Below are 14,400 nucleotides of genomic sequence, written 5' to 3'. Positions count from 1 at the left end.
TATCTGCCATCATGTTTCTATGCTTCTATGATGATGCTCCCAAAGCTTCATTAATATGAAGCAGAGTCACTGTAGTGATGATATGTTTGTCCTTCATTTTTTTGCATGTTAACTGAACTTGGCAATTTTGTAGAAGAAACAAAAATTAATGTTCTTGTTCTGTCCCTAATCGTGGCCTAATAGAGCTTTCCATTGAGTGAATTTTCTGTAATGTTTTTTTTTCCTTAAATTTATAATATTATTTTTTCTATAAAGATGTATGAGGAGAGACTGGAAGCCCTGAATTTGTACACCCTAGAGGAAAGGAGGGGTAGGGGAGATATGATTCAGACGTTCAAATACATAAAAGGTACTAACGTAGGAAAAAATATTTTCCAGAGAAAGGAAAATGGTAAAACCAGAGGACATAATTGAAGCTGAGGAGTGGTAGACTCGAGAGTAATTTAAGGAAATTCTTTATTGAGAGGGTAGTGGATGCCTGGAATGTACTCCCGAGGTGGTGGAGAAGAAAACGGTGACAGAGTTCAAAAAAGCATGGGATGAACACAAGAGGATGTCGAATCTGAAAAAATTAAAGCCAATTTAGCACGCGCTAAATATTAGCATGTCCATTATATTCTATGAACGTGTTAGAATTTAGCATGCACTACATTGGCTAGCGCACCTTAGTAAAAGACCCCATTTATTAGAAAAGTCTCTTTGCACTGTAAACCTTATTTTGTTGCAAAAATTTAATCACAACTTTATCTTCTTTGATAAATGTCATTTTGCTAAAATAGATCTTAACGGTCACTTCCTAATGTGGTGCAATTGAGGGGGAAAACATGCATAAACTTAAGAACATAAGTACCGCCATACTGGGTTAGACCAAAGATTGATCAAGCTCATATCCTGTTTCCAACAGTGGCCTATCCAGGTCATAAGTACCAGGCAGGGTCCCGAAAAGTAGTTAGTTCCCATACTACCTACTCCCAGATAAGAGGTAGACCTGGGGAAAGCCACTGCTTAACAGTTTTATGTACTTTTCCTCTAGAAATTTATCCAAACCTTGTGGCTGTTAAACAGAAGTTTAAATCTAACACATATGACAATGCATTCATACACCAAGTAGTTCTTATAGCCTCCAACGTAGCCCCTGGAAAAGGCAAAACATGATCATGTCAGGCTACTGTCTATTTTAAGAGTAATTTCTTAATATCTGTTGAAAGAACTTTTCCATTTGATCTGATTATTTTCCCCCAGGCTGAAGAGCCTTAGCCACTTTAGCCTTTCCACACAGGAAAGTCGCCCCATCTCTATAAATCACTTTCATTGCCCTTCTCTGTACCTTTTCTAATTCCACTACATCTTTTTTGAGATATGGTGACCAGAACTGTTTTCCATTCCTTTCCTAATAATTCCTAACATTCTATTAGATTTCTTAGCCACTGCCATTGAGCTGAGGGTTTTAATGTATTCTCAACAATGACACCTAGATCCTGTTCCTATATGGAATCCTGCATCACGTAGCTATAACAATTGAAGTTGAATAAATGGATAGAGCATGGTATCCAAGGCATACATTATGTTAGAATAAACAAGATAGAGCAATTACCATAAATGTATATGGAGAGTAGATAACTGATTAAAACAAGTACCCAAGCGCAAAGAGGGATCATCACCATGATTCGTCGCCGCTCCTACTCCCTGGCTACTGGACCCCAAAAGGGATCCCACATCGTCCACAATTGCAGAAGAGCCCTGCAATAATAAAAGCATGGAAAGTGACTTCCAAACACCACTGTCCAGCTCCAAAGGGTCAATGACTGACACTGGAAGCCAATGTGGTAAGAGGCAGGGATGGCTGCTTGGGAGAAGGATCCTCCTTAGGCGGTGCAGCAAAGCTCAAAGGCAGCACAGCACTTGACTTCCAAGTCCAATTAAATAGGCTTTCCAAAAGAGGAAGACAAAATCAGCGAATTCCTGCATTGGGGGATCTGAAACTCTTTGCACAACCCCAGACTGAGGAAGAGGAGATACGTCTGCCACCACATACTTGCATTTTGCCCCAACACTGCTCAGATGGTTTCAAAGAAGGTTTGGATAGATTCCTTGAAGAAAAAGGGATTGAAGGGTATAGATAGGTATAGACCACTTCTCAGGCGATGGGCCTGATGGGCCGCCGCGGGAGCGGACCGCTGGGCAGGATGGACCTATGGTCTGACTCAGCGGAGGCAACTTCTTATGTTCTTCTTATGTTCTTAGATCATCTGAGCAAGATACCTTCCCCTTAGACCAGCTTTTCCAGATTTCAGAGTTTCCAAAGTCTTGGAGGATTGGGGGCCAAGCCCAAAGCTCCCATCCTGTCCTCCTGTGGCACGTGGAACATGGCCATTCCTAAGGTGGTCATACGTCCCGTTTTGAAAGGGACAGTCCCGTTTTTAGATCCCCTGTCCCGTTGTCCCCACACACAGCTTCGGAATGTCGAAATGTCCCATTTACAGGGACAGCGTCCCGAAGCTGTGCGCGGGGACAACGGGACAGGCGATCACTGCCACGCCAAAGCCATCCTCCCTCTTTCCCTTCGTCCTGCGCCCGATTCAACCCCCTCCTCCGGGTCTGCAGCCACTGCTGCATGCCAGCCTCTCTCCTTACCTCCCTTCAGTGAGGGTCAGAGTGAGGCTTGGTGGATCCTGAGAGGAGCTATTGGAGCCTCAAAATGTGGCTTGGATAGTAATGAACAAAGCCAATGGAGCCCCAAAACGAGGCTTGGATTGCTATGAGTGCAGCAATTGCAGCTCCAGAACGAGGCTTGATTTTCACAGCGCGAGATCCAGAGCTGCACTGGTTGAATAGTTAATGCCTCCCAAAAATACGAGTAGCAGCCAAGAAACCGAGGTAGGCGGGGAAAAGGGGAGAGGAAAACCCGGACAAACTTTCACATTTTAGACAGACGTCTAGACACAAAGAGGACATGTCTGGCTAAATCCGGACGTCTGATAATCCTAGATAGAAGAGGAGGGGGAATGAGGGGGGGGTTGTGAGGGCTCCACTGAAAGTTTCTGGGTGGCAAGCAGCGGCAGCGGACTGGAGGGGGGGTGTTGAATTGGTGCTGGAGGGAGGTGGGGAGAGAGGCTGGCAGGTAGCGGTGGTGGACCGAGGGGGGGGTTGAATTGGTGCTGGAAGAAGGGAAGGAGGGAGGCTGGTTTTGGCGCAGCAGGGAGGGAGGGCGGTAGGCAGGCAGGCTGGCTTCGGGGGAGGGGTTGGGACAAAGGCTGGAAGGCAGTGAGAGGCACATAGGAAGGAGGCACTGGGGGCACTAAGGACATAAGAATGAGGCACTGAGGGCACTAAGGACATAGGATGAGACACTAAGGACATAGGAAGGAAGGAGGGATGGAATAGAAAGGGACAATTGTTGGGCCTGAGTGCAGAAAGAAAGAAATGAAAGAAAGGATACACAGTCAGAAGGAAATGCAACCAGAGATTCATGAAATAACCAGAAAGCAAAAGTAGGAAAAATGATTTTATTTTCAATTTAGTGATCAAAATGTGTCAGTTTTGAGAATTTATATCTGCTGTCTATATTTTGCACTATATTTGTCTATTTTTCTATAGTTACTGAGGTGACATCTTTGAAAACCCCCCAAATATAAATGATAATTAACATTTTCTCTGCATATAGGGTGCTTTGTGTTTTTTAAACTTTTATGGTTACCATTATGAAATAATAAGATATTGTGTGTACATGAAAAATGAATGGAAGAAATTGGGGGCGGGACTAGGGTGGGATTGGAGGTGGGGCTAGGGCAGGATTGGGGGCAAGACTGAATATTAATAGATGTCCCGTTTTGATGAAAAACATAAATGGTCACGTTAGCCATTCCTCAACCGGCAACTCTGCCCAAAAAATACAGGAGGGGACTAGGGCATCCTTTAGAGGCAGGCTCCAGTAAAAACAAGTGGTTTTAAGGTTAAAAAAAAAAAATGAAGTTAAAAATAAATTGCTAAAATTCCAAGATGGCCGCCTTCAAGAAAATCACATCAAAAACAGGCCATTGGAGCCAGAACAAAAAAAAAAAAAAAAAAAAAGCAATTTTAAGATTTTGGACGAGGGGAAAACTAATCCTAACCTCAGACACTCAAAACCAAAAATTTACAGACTACCCCTAAGTTCCCCATAGGGAATAATGGGAGTACTCTGTGAGTTCTGGTGTCTACTTTCCTGATACAGCCTGTCTACAGGGAAAGGATTTCTGCCTCAGAAATTCACAAACTTCGAAGTAATTCTGGTTGCCTGTCAGACTGACCCTAACCTCCCACCCCAAGGCGCCTCATGCAGTGATGGGGGGGGGAAGAGAGAAAATATGCAGCTGGCTCCCTGATACCCAGGGGGGTTCTTACTCAGGGGCCACACAGCCTGAGCTCAATCCTCTGATAAAATCAGCATGCGAGCCACTCCCAAGGGGATGGACCCTGAGCTCCTGATAGGACATAAAGGAGGCTGGCTCCACAAGTATGCAAAGAGATTGGCCTGCAAGCAGAAGTCCACCCACGTGAGACTGCATCCTTTTCCTGGCAGAGCAAGCCTTCTGAGCACCAAAGTCACGAAGAAATCTAAAACTCCAACAGAAAAAGAACAAAAAGAAGCAGAGCAGATCATAACACACCTTCTGAGTTCGCTAGCAGAAGGAAAAACTGAATCAACTGTAGAAGGGGAGGCATTCAAATTCTTAAAGTGATACCCTTTTGAAGTACGGATTCCTAAGTATACGCAGCAGAACCTTCCTTTCAACATTTGATTTCAACAATTTATTAGATTTATGAAACTGTACTACAGTTTTTAAACACACAGGGGCAAAACAGAATAAACAAACATCGTAACCAAAAATTTATATATTGTATCTGATATTTTACTGTTTTAACACTGGTGAAATACATTCAAATCTTCCTGTTCCACAAATCATGCAAGCACCAGTATTTTTAATAACCGTCAAAGCTTTCATTCCAGACCTAGGCAATCCTAAATAACCAGCATTACAAATCTCCAGTCTCATCAAGACAAAATACTGTACTAAAAATCATATGGTATTAACAGTGGTTTCAATCTTCTAATCAATCTCAAGTAATAAAAACATGATTGAATAATTTTACTTGTTCTTGAAAAGACAAATGCTGCCTATGCACTCTACATATGTCCCTTCAAAAAAACATAAATATTCTTTGGCTGAAGTCTCCCCAACAGCCATTTATTCTTTACCTATAATAAAAGTCCCGATGCTTATATTAGGAAGTATGCAATTCCTAGCATCACCCCTATATTTCTTACTGATGATTTCACTGCTACTTGAGCACTATGCAGTACAAATGTCAAATCTGGCAAAATATTTATCTTATTACCAATCATCAAAGTGTCAGTTTTCATCAAATTCAACAATAGTCTAATTATCTTTCATCCAATTTTCAGCTCAATCCATACATTTATTAATCAAATCAGGACCACCATTTAAAGTCACAAACAGTGTGGATTTGATTTAAATCACAATTTAAATCACTAGTCAGAAAGACTTGGCTTAAATCATGCCTGTGACATTATGAATGGATTAATGGAATTCATTTACCCAAAAATTAACATTGCATGAATATACAGCCTCATGATACATAATTAAAAACCAATCCTTATTTCACGATGAATAACTTTTGCACTATAATGTTTTTTAAATAGAAAACTATCTTTAGACAGATCTTTCCTCAAAAAATCATTTTTTTAAATCCAATTTAAATTTAAAAATCTGATTTAAAAAACTCATTAAATCATTGATTTTTTATCCACCCTGGTCACAAACATCAATACTAAATCATTCAAAGATCCCATCACTCTGCAGACCCATATGGAACAATTGAGTTATATCGATATGGATGCATCCAGTAGTTCTCCAATGATTTAATTTACGTTATACTTCAGAAAGTCAGAACTAATGATTGTGAGTGAGGATGAAGAAGAGAACCTTCCAGCCGAAATACTGGCCCCATGGTATGAGTTTGCAAGTTAAAAGAGATATTGTGATCTTAGGTGTTTGTTTAGATTGCACTCTTTCCATGGGAAAACAGGTCTGCAACATGATTCAGGGTGGATATGCGCAGTTGCGGACACTTTATAGAGTAAAACTAATGCTCCTTCCATATGATTTTCATTCAGTGGTTCAAGCATTGATTTTGACTCATTTAAATTACTGCAATATGCTTTACTTGGGTTTGGTGAAGGTCAAATGTAAAGGATTACAACAATTGATGAACTCAGTGGCTAGGCTGATATTTGGTATTTCATGCAGAGAACATATCACTCCGGTGTTAAAGAAACTGCATTGGCTACCGGTGGCTCAAAGGGTTTGTTTTAAGATGCTATCAGTAGTTCATCAGAGTTTGTATGGCTATGAGCCAGCGAACTATCAGAATTTGTGGGAGGTGTATCAACAATGGAGGAAATTGAGGTCAGAAGGTACAGTACTACGAGACTGACCTCTATGAAGGAAAATGTTGTCCAATATGTTAAATTAGAACTGCAATGATGTCTGTGGCAGGAGTGAAATTGTGGAACCATCTTCCCAGCATCCTGAGGACCTGTTTTGATTGGTCAAAGTTTAGAAAAATGTTAAAGACCGAACTATATGTTGAAGCCTTTTTCTGATTTTGTGCTGCAAGTTAGTCTGGATATTTTGAATTGTGATTAAGATGATTTAATGTAGCATAGTTTGTTAATACACTGTTTCCCCAGTTTTTGAGGGATGCTGCTAATATGTGATTGTGCTGTAATTGAAGATTTTATTAATATACTTTGTCTGGAACTATTGTGAATGTTTTACTGTTAATCGCTTAGGGATAGGCAGTCTATAAATTTTAGTAATTATGATCCTATGCTACAATAGGTATCAATCTATCTGCTAGCTATACATGCTCCTCATATCTTATACTTATTGATACATGCTCTTCACCTACCATTATGTTTTCTAAAATAATATTTGCATTTATTGTCAACATAAGTCTTTTTTTTGCAGTATATTCATTGCATTATTTATGATTGTTCTATCTGATTAATGTATTTTACTGCTCTCAGGGATCAAGTTCTGGTTCACTTTCTTTCCTGTCCTCAGGCTGACAACACCCCCCCACCCCCACCCCCCACCCCCACCCCCACCACCACCACCAACAACAACTTTTACAAAACTGCAAAAGTGGTTTTTAGCACAGGCCGGCATGATGAATGCTCTGTGCTGCTCCCAAGGGGGACAGTTTGTTATGGTTCTGAAGTTAAGATTTTTTAAAATCCAAACAAATGCATTTTTGTTCTTCTTCTCATTAATAACTAAATTCTATAGATGCATGATGGCTCAATACTTTTCCAAGTTATATTTCTTTTATATAGCTGACTAATAATATCAATTCATGTCACAGAATATAAAAGGGTTAAAATAATCCATTCAAGAGAGATAAATTCTGAACTATATATGTAAATTATCCCTAGACATCCTCAATGCAAAAAAACTCACCTAGATGCAAATCATCACCTTCTAAAACATAATATTCTTTGGCTCTTCAGCATTAGGTTAAAAAAATGGAACAGCCATTTACTATAAATCCTCTTTACCTATAATAAAATCTTAATGCTTAGATCAAGAAGTAAACAAATCCTAATTCAGTCCCTCATATTTTAGCATTTATTAGCTCCTTCTCCAAAATATCTGGTTACGAAGTCAGCTGAACAAAAACAGAATGCTTCCCTCAAAGACTGAGTTAACATACAAAATTTAGTTGCTTTCCCCTTTAAAATTCAACGAGAACTGGCAACGGCCATTCAGAAAGAAGCACAGGGCCGAGCAGGAAGCAGGAAGAGCTCGGCCCTGTTGGGTGCGCCACTGGCTGCAAAAAGGGAACGGGGATAGAGAGGCTTAGCACAGAGAGGCTCAGTACAGGCTCCTGCTCCGTACACCGCTGGATCACCAGGGATTAAAAATGGCGCAAAAAGTAAGCGCGCGCCGGGGGGGGGGGGTTAAAAAAAAGTTAGTCGGCTGGGACGAGAGACAGGAGGCATCCCTCCTGTCTCAGCCTGCCATATCGTCCAGGTGACCCCCATTTTTGGGCCATTTTTTTGGCCCCAAAATCTCATCCTATATTCGAGTATATACGGTACTATAAAGCACAGTTACTTACCATAATAGGTGTTATCCAGGGACAGCAGGAAGATACGTCATCCACGGAGCCCTGATGCAGACAGCCTCACAAGCAGGCTTGCTTGAAGAACTTTTAGAAAATTTGCGACTGCTGCACAGCACATGCACGAGTGCCTTCCCGCCTGATGTAGAGCGTGCGTCTCCTCAGCGTCTCCTCAGGTCAGAGAGTTAGCTAAGAAGCCAACCAGGGAGGTGGGTGGGTTGTGAGAATATCTGCCTGATGTCCCTGGATAACACCTGTTATGGTAAGTAACTGTGCTTTATCCCAGGACAAGCAGGCAGCATATTCTCACATATGGGTGACCTCCAAGCTAACCAGAATGGGATGGTGGGAGTGTTGGCAATTCAGGAGAATAAATTTTGTAATTCTGCCTGCCAGACAATAGTGAGAGGTGAATGTATGAACCAAGGACCAGGTGGCAGCTTTGCAGCTTTCCTCAATAGGAGTAGATCTAAGGAAAGCTACAGATGCCGCCATGGCTGTAACTTTATAGGCTGTGACTCGACCCTGTAGATGCAGTCCAGCCTGAGCATAGCAGAAAGAGATGCAAGCAGCCAACCAGTTGGAGATGGTGCGCTTGGAAACTGGATATCCCAACTGTTTGGATCAAAGGAGACAAAAAGTTGAGGAGAAGATCTCTGTGGCTTAGTCCTTTGCAAGTAGAAAGCGAGAGCACGTTTACAGTCCAGAGTATGAAGAGCTGTTTCTCCAGGATGAGAATGAGACTTTGGAAAAAACACTGGAAGAACAATGGATTGATTGAGATGAAATTCTGAAACCACTTTAGGTAAGAATTTAGGATGAGGTGTGCTTGGTAACTTGGGCAACCAACCTTAGGCTGACTAAAAAGTCACTGACACTCCTGTACCGTAGGATACAGCTTTGACATGACTCTCACTACTTTAAGAGACACCTCAAGAGAATCCCACTGCTTTGAGATCAAGACACTAATATCTGGATGCCAGGGAAACGCAGAGGGCTGAACCCGCACTCTACACATGAGGGGGGAGGTGGCAGAAGGAGCTGGCTGTGTCTAAATTCAACTCCGAAATAAGATCCAATAAGGCAGCAGACTTAATAAATGCAAAATAGTGGGATCGTCCCCATGTTCTGAAGCCAAAATAGGATCTAAAGTGACAGCGCACAGTCCAGGGTCCCCTGCCGTGGTATGAACATCCGCAGAAAATAAGGGATCAGTAAGAAGAATATCATCATCATCCATATCCCCTGGAGAGAGGTATCCCGAGTCCTGAACAGTGACAAACTGTGAAGACAATGTGCCTTGGGAGGCTATGCCTTGACAAGGCAAGTCCAACATGCAATGGGACTGCACAGGAGGAGCACAGCTCTCGTAAAAGGCTTTCCACAAAAATCTCAAGAAATCTGAGAAGGCATCTGTACCAGGGAGCACTGAGTCACCCTGTAATGACTCTACTTTGCGTTTCTTAGGCTGCAGGGTGTCTGCATTCTTATGCATGGAATAGTCACTATTTCTAGGCCACCCCAGCAGGCTAGCTGTCATTTTTGTCATCAGAGTCCACAGAGGAGAGGTTAAGCTGGCCATTTCCACCTCTTTGGTCCACACCACGCAGCACATGGCACAAGGATGCTACTAAGGTGCAGAATTTGCACAGTCCTGGGATAAAAGAGCTCAAGGATTCCATCCCAACTAGTTTTGAGGCAGAAATTGCAGTTTTGGACGTGCAAGCAACTTTTGAAAAGAGGATAGATAAAAATCCAAGATAGCCACTGTCAAGATTTTTGTGCCTAAAAACGCTAAAAAAAAAAACCCAAAAACTAAATGAAGTAAAAAAATATGATGAACTTAGGATTTTTCATGAGAGGGAAGGAAGAGAATCATGCAGGGACTCTCAAAACCTGTTCTTCAGACACAACACACACCCTTCCGATTCACCTCATATGCTGAAACAGCCTTACTCACTGTCTGTACTGGAGCCTGTCTCAGCTCTTTACAGTAGCTGGAAAGGAGAAGAATCACTATCTCATGCTGGAAATGCTTCTTCAATGCCAGTCAGACACGGCATCCAACCGTACCCCCTACCCCCGTGGACCGACAGATTCACTACTGAAAGGGGAGAGGCAAAAAAAGCAGCTGGCACCCTGCGAGACACCACTGAGCCTCCTACAGATGCCTAACAGCCTGCGCTCAAACACCTGCTAAGCAGTAGGTGAGGGACAGCAAGCAGGGATGGCCCCGAGCTCCAAAAATACATGTTCAGGGTGGCTAGCAGGTACCACCAGGGATTGGCCTGTCAGCTGCAGAGCTCAGTCCGTTTCTTCTTTATGCAGGTGGTGCTGATGATATCAAGTTGAAAGCACCAAGCACTGAAAACACCGAATGAAATAAGAAAAAGGAAGAGCAGAACATAAACACTCCTTCCGGCTCACATGCTCAAGGGAAAAACTGCAGGTGGCAGTAGAGCTCCCACTGAAGTAGGAGGATCACAGAAAAAAATCTGAAGAGAATTCCTTCTGAATATGTTTCGTGGCCATGATGCGATAACCCACTTGTCCAGAATGACACATCTAATGTGCTGGAAGTTAGCTTATGTTGTTCTTGGTAAGTCTTACTTGCTACCTGCAATTATTATAAACACATTTTTCTAATAATCATTTGGGGGGAAAAAAAACTATCAATTCATGTATACTTTTTTCACTTCCCCTCAGAATTTTATAAACCTCATCTCCCCTCTCAAAGATGAAGAACCCAATCTTTTTTTGCCTTTCCTCATCAGAATCATTCTCTCCCCTTTACCATTTTACTCATCCTTCTCTGTACCATTTCTTATTCCATGATTTCTTTTTTGAAATAGTAACCAGAATTGCACACAGTATTCATGGTTCAGTAGCACAATGGAGTGATACAAAGGCATTATAACGTTCTCTTTAGTCTTTTTGTATATTTAGTTATAACAATAGATATGCTGAAAAATGCAAGCCATACCAGAAAATCCTTGAAGACGTAAAGAACCATCTCAAATATATAAAACAAAAACAAAATACAATACTTCAGATATTCCCATGTCCACAATAATGAAAATATGATGGAGAAGGGGAGAAACTAAAAAGAAAATGAAATCTGAAGCCTCCTGATATTTCTCCTCGCTCATCTCCCCCTCCCCCCCTGTGATCTCCATTCATCGAGCAAGCCCCTCTTATCTGTACCCTTCTCTTCCACTGCCAACTCCAGATTCCGTCCCTTCTTTCTTGTGGTGCTGTACGCCTGGAACAGGTTGCCTGAATCTATACGTCAGGCTCCGCCCCTGGCAGTGTTCAAATTCAAGCTACTGCTGTCAGATCCCTATACTCACTATAATCTCCCCAACCCTGCTGCTGTTAGATCCCTATACCCACTATAACCTCCCCAACCCTGAACTGTCCTGTCTAAATTAGTTTGTAAGCTCTTCTGAGCAGGGACTGTCTATTGCATGTTAAAATGTACAGCACTGCATATGCCTTTCAGTGCTATAGAAATAATAAATAGTAATAGTAGTAATAGTACTGTAGATCTAATCAAAGGAGACTGAAATAAACCTCCCTAGTGCTAAGTACTTTAGCTCTTTGATTTATGTTCTACAAACTATTTAACCTGAATATGCAGGTATAGAAAAACCCACATCATCCCAAGTTTAACAAAACAAACTAACAATGGTCATGGCAGGTTAAACATTACCCTGTAATATAAGCAGACGGTGTTAATGACCAATTTCTAGATAGCTATTTTCTTCTTGCCTGTGAAAGGAAATGTAGCTTAAAAAAACTAGTCAGGAAATTTATTACATTAGCCCATAAAAGGATATCACCTTTATTTTTTTCCTATGTAATGACCTTTTATTTCCAGGCATTCACGTGGATTAATTAAAAATAAAATGGATTGTTCATTGTAAGCTGGAAAACCTTGATAACACCGTTATGTCTTCAAAAATTTAAGGATTTTGAATTTCCCCAAGATATCTTCCATGCCTCCTGGAAATTTGTTTAAGAAATTTTAGAAATGTATTGTCAGGACTGCCTCCTAAAGTATATTACATTGTGACATCCAAATGAAAGAAAGATGATGCTAACAAGAGAGGCAGCAAGATTTCTGCTGACAGTTTGGACCTTTCCAATTGGAACATTGCTAATGATATTTGTGTTTCCACAGCATAGAGCATACTGTCTTTTTATTTAATAGAAATATTTGGAGTCTAAGATCTGGATACATCCTGGTTTGTATTGTGTTACACATGAAAGGAGGAAGAATTTCCATAAAATGAATCTCTTTTTTCCCCCCTATTTTTATGATGTTTGTTATATTTCTTATTTCCCATATAATGGATGCTATCTGAAGTGATGTTATTATAAAATTAAATTAAAAATATTTTCTTCAATGCATCAAATCTCATCTCTTGGAGAAAAAATTCTTTTTTTAAGATTTCCTTATGGTTATAATTGCTGCTGTGAATGAAATATGTACTCTTTGAACTGGATCAGTTGCATTTTCTGTTAGATATTAAGAAGCTGGATCTCCCCCATCGACATGTATACCTAGGATATGGCCACTGGACAAGATGTACTTTTTTCAATTAAATGTTTTTCTAAATTTGTAGTTTCTTGATTATTTTTCTTTGCTTCAGGTTTTCTGCCCCTCGCACCTACGATATGTTTAGTAAATGGCACAGATTATTTCCTAATTTTGTTTTTGAATGGATGTTTTTGATTGTATCTTCTTAAATGTATTTCTGGAACAAATCACCTTGGTGAAATAACCAGGAAAACATTCACTAAACTAACTTTTACGAAGGATTAAATTGTTTCAAGATTATTCTCACTTAAGAACGGTATTTCAATCAATGTTTCAGATTACTGTAATTTTTTTTCTTGCTAGACTTACCTGGATCACAAATTAGATAAATTCAAACTGTACAAAATGCTGTGGTTAAATTGATTTTGGAAGGAAGAGCCTCCAATCATGCTGCCCTGTAGTTGATTAGGCTGCATTGGTTTCCAATAAAAACAAAAACTGAATTCAAGTTAATGTTTGTCTTTAAGATATATGGATTAGCTCCAGGATATCTCCAAAAATGGATCTGCCTTTATTCTGCTCCTAGGTCAATGCATTCATCATAAAAGATCAGCTTAAAAATTCTTTCAGTTTATGGTTGTCAGAAATCTACCACTAGATTAAAATTTTTGGTAGCTAAAAGGCCCAAAATTTATGGAACAAACCACAATGTGAAATTTGAGAAAATGACCTTGTATAATGTATTTAGAAAAGCTATTAAGATGAGTTTGGGCAATATCTCACAGGTAAAAGAATATTAGTACAATGGGTAATGTCAATTATTTATAATCAGATGGGTTCTGTTCATTCAATTTTTTTTTTAACCTATAATCTGTCTTGAGCCATCTGGTTGGTTAAGTGGATTGAACGTGCAGGGGAAAAGCGTTTTTGGTTTATTTTATTTTTAAAGTTTTATTTATTTTTATTTTATTTTGTTTTAGCATACACTAACATGAAAGTGTGTGCTATTTTATGCATACTAATGAAATAACATGTTAAAACAAAAGAATTAGAACCAAATTTAAATTGCACATCCCTGTTATGAGGCAGATACTGAAAATCTTCCAGCAGTCACCAATTTCATAACGACCCACTTTCAAACAAATCTGAGGGGCATGGATGGCTTGGAAATACCAGTGCCTTTTGAGAAATGGATGTCCCCAGAGTATAATAACATAAAAATAGCCTTACTGGGTCAAACCAATGTTCCATTTAGCCCAGTATCCCATCTTCAAGGTGGCTAATTCAGCGCACAACTATCTGGCAGAAAAACAAATAGTAGCAACATTCCATGCTACTGAGAAGGAGTCAGATAACCTGGAAGGTATGGAAAACATGGAGGGATCTATCAAACTAAATAGCAGCCCAAAATTCACTACCTAAGAACTGATGGTTAGGGAGGACATGATATTTATTTATTTTAAAAGACATGATATCATCCTGTATGTTGGCCATGGGAGGTGAGAGTTGCATCCTGCGATGTCACTTTTGGTTAAAAATAGAGTAGGGCAACAAAGGTGGAAATGACCAAATACAACAAGGTCTGGAAAGTGTCAGGTGGTTATGCAGACATGGCAGTGATAGCTGGAAGTCTTAGTGGAGGTGGACAAACTGATGAGCTCTGGACA

The 14,400-nt window shown here is 40.4% G+C and overlaps 1 protein-coding gene across 7 annotated transcripts in view; it reads right to left on the bottom strand.

The window, feature by feature from the left end:
* PBX1 (PBX homeobox 1) overlaps positions 1-14,400 on the bottom strand; it is a 1,291,292-nt gene that overhangs the window by 1,086,433 nt on the left and 190,459 nt on the right. The window lies entirely within an intron of this gene.

Source organism: Geotrypetes seraphini, chromosome 10 (assembly GCF_902459505.1).
Source record: "Geotrypetes seraphini chromosome 10, aGeoSer1.1, whole genome shotgun sequence".
NCBI lineage: Eukaryota > Metazoa > Chordata > Amphibia > Gymnophiona > Dermophiidae > Geotrypetes > Geotrypetes seraphini.
The sequence above is the reverse complement of the archived record's forward strand: the minus strand, read 5'-3'. Positions and strand labels throughout refer to the sequence as shown.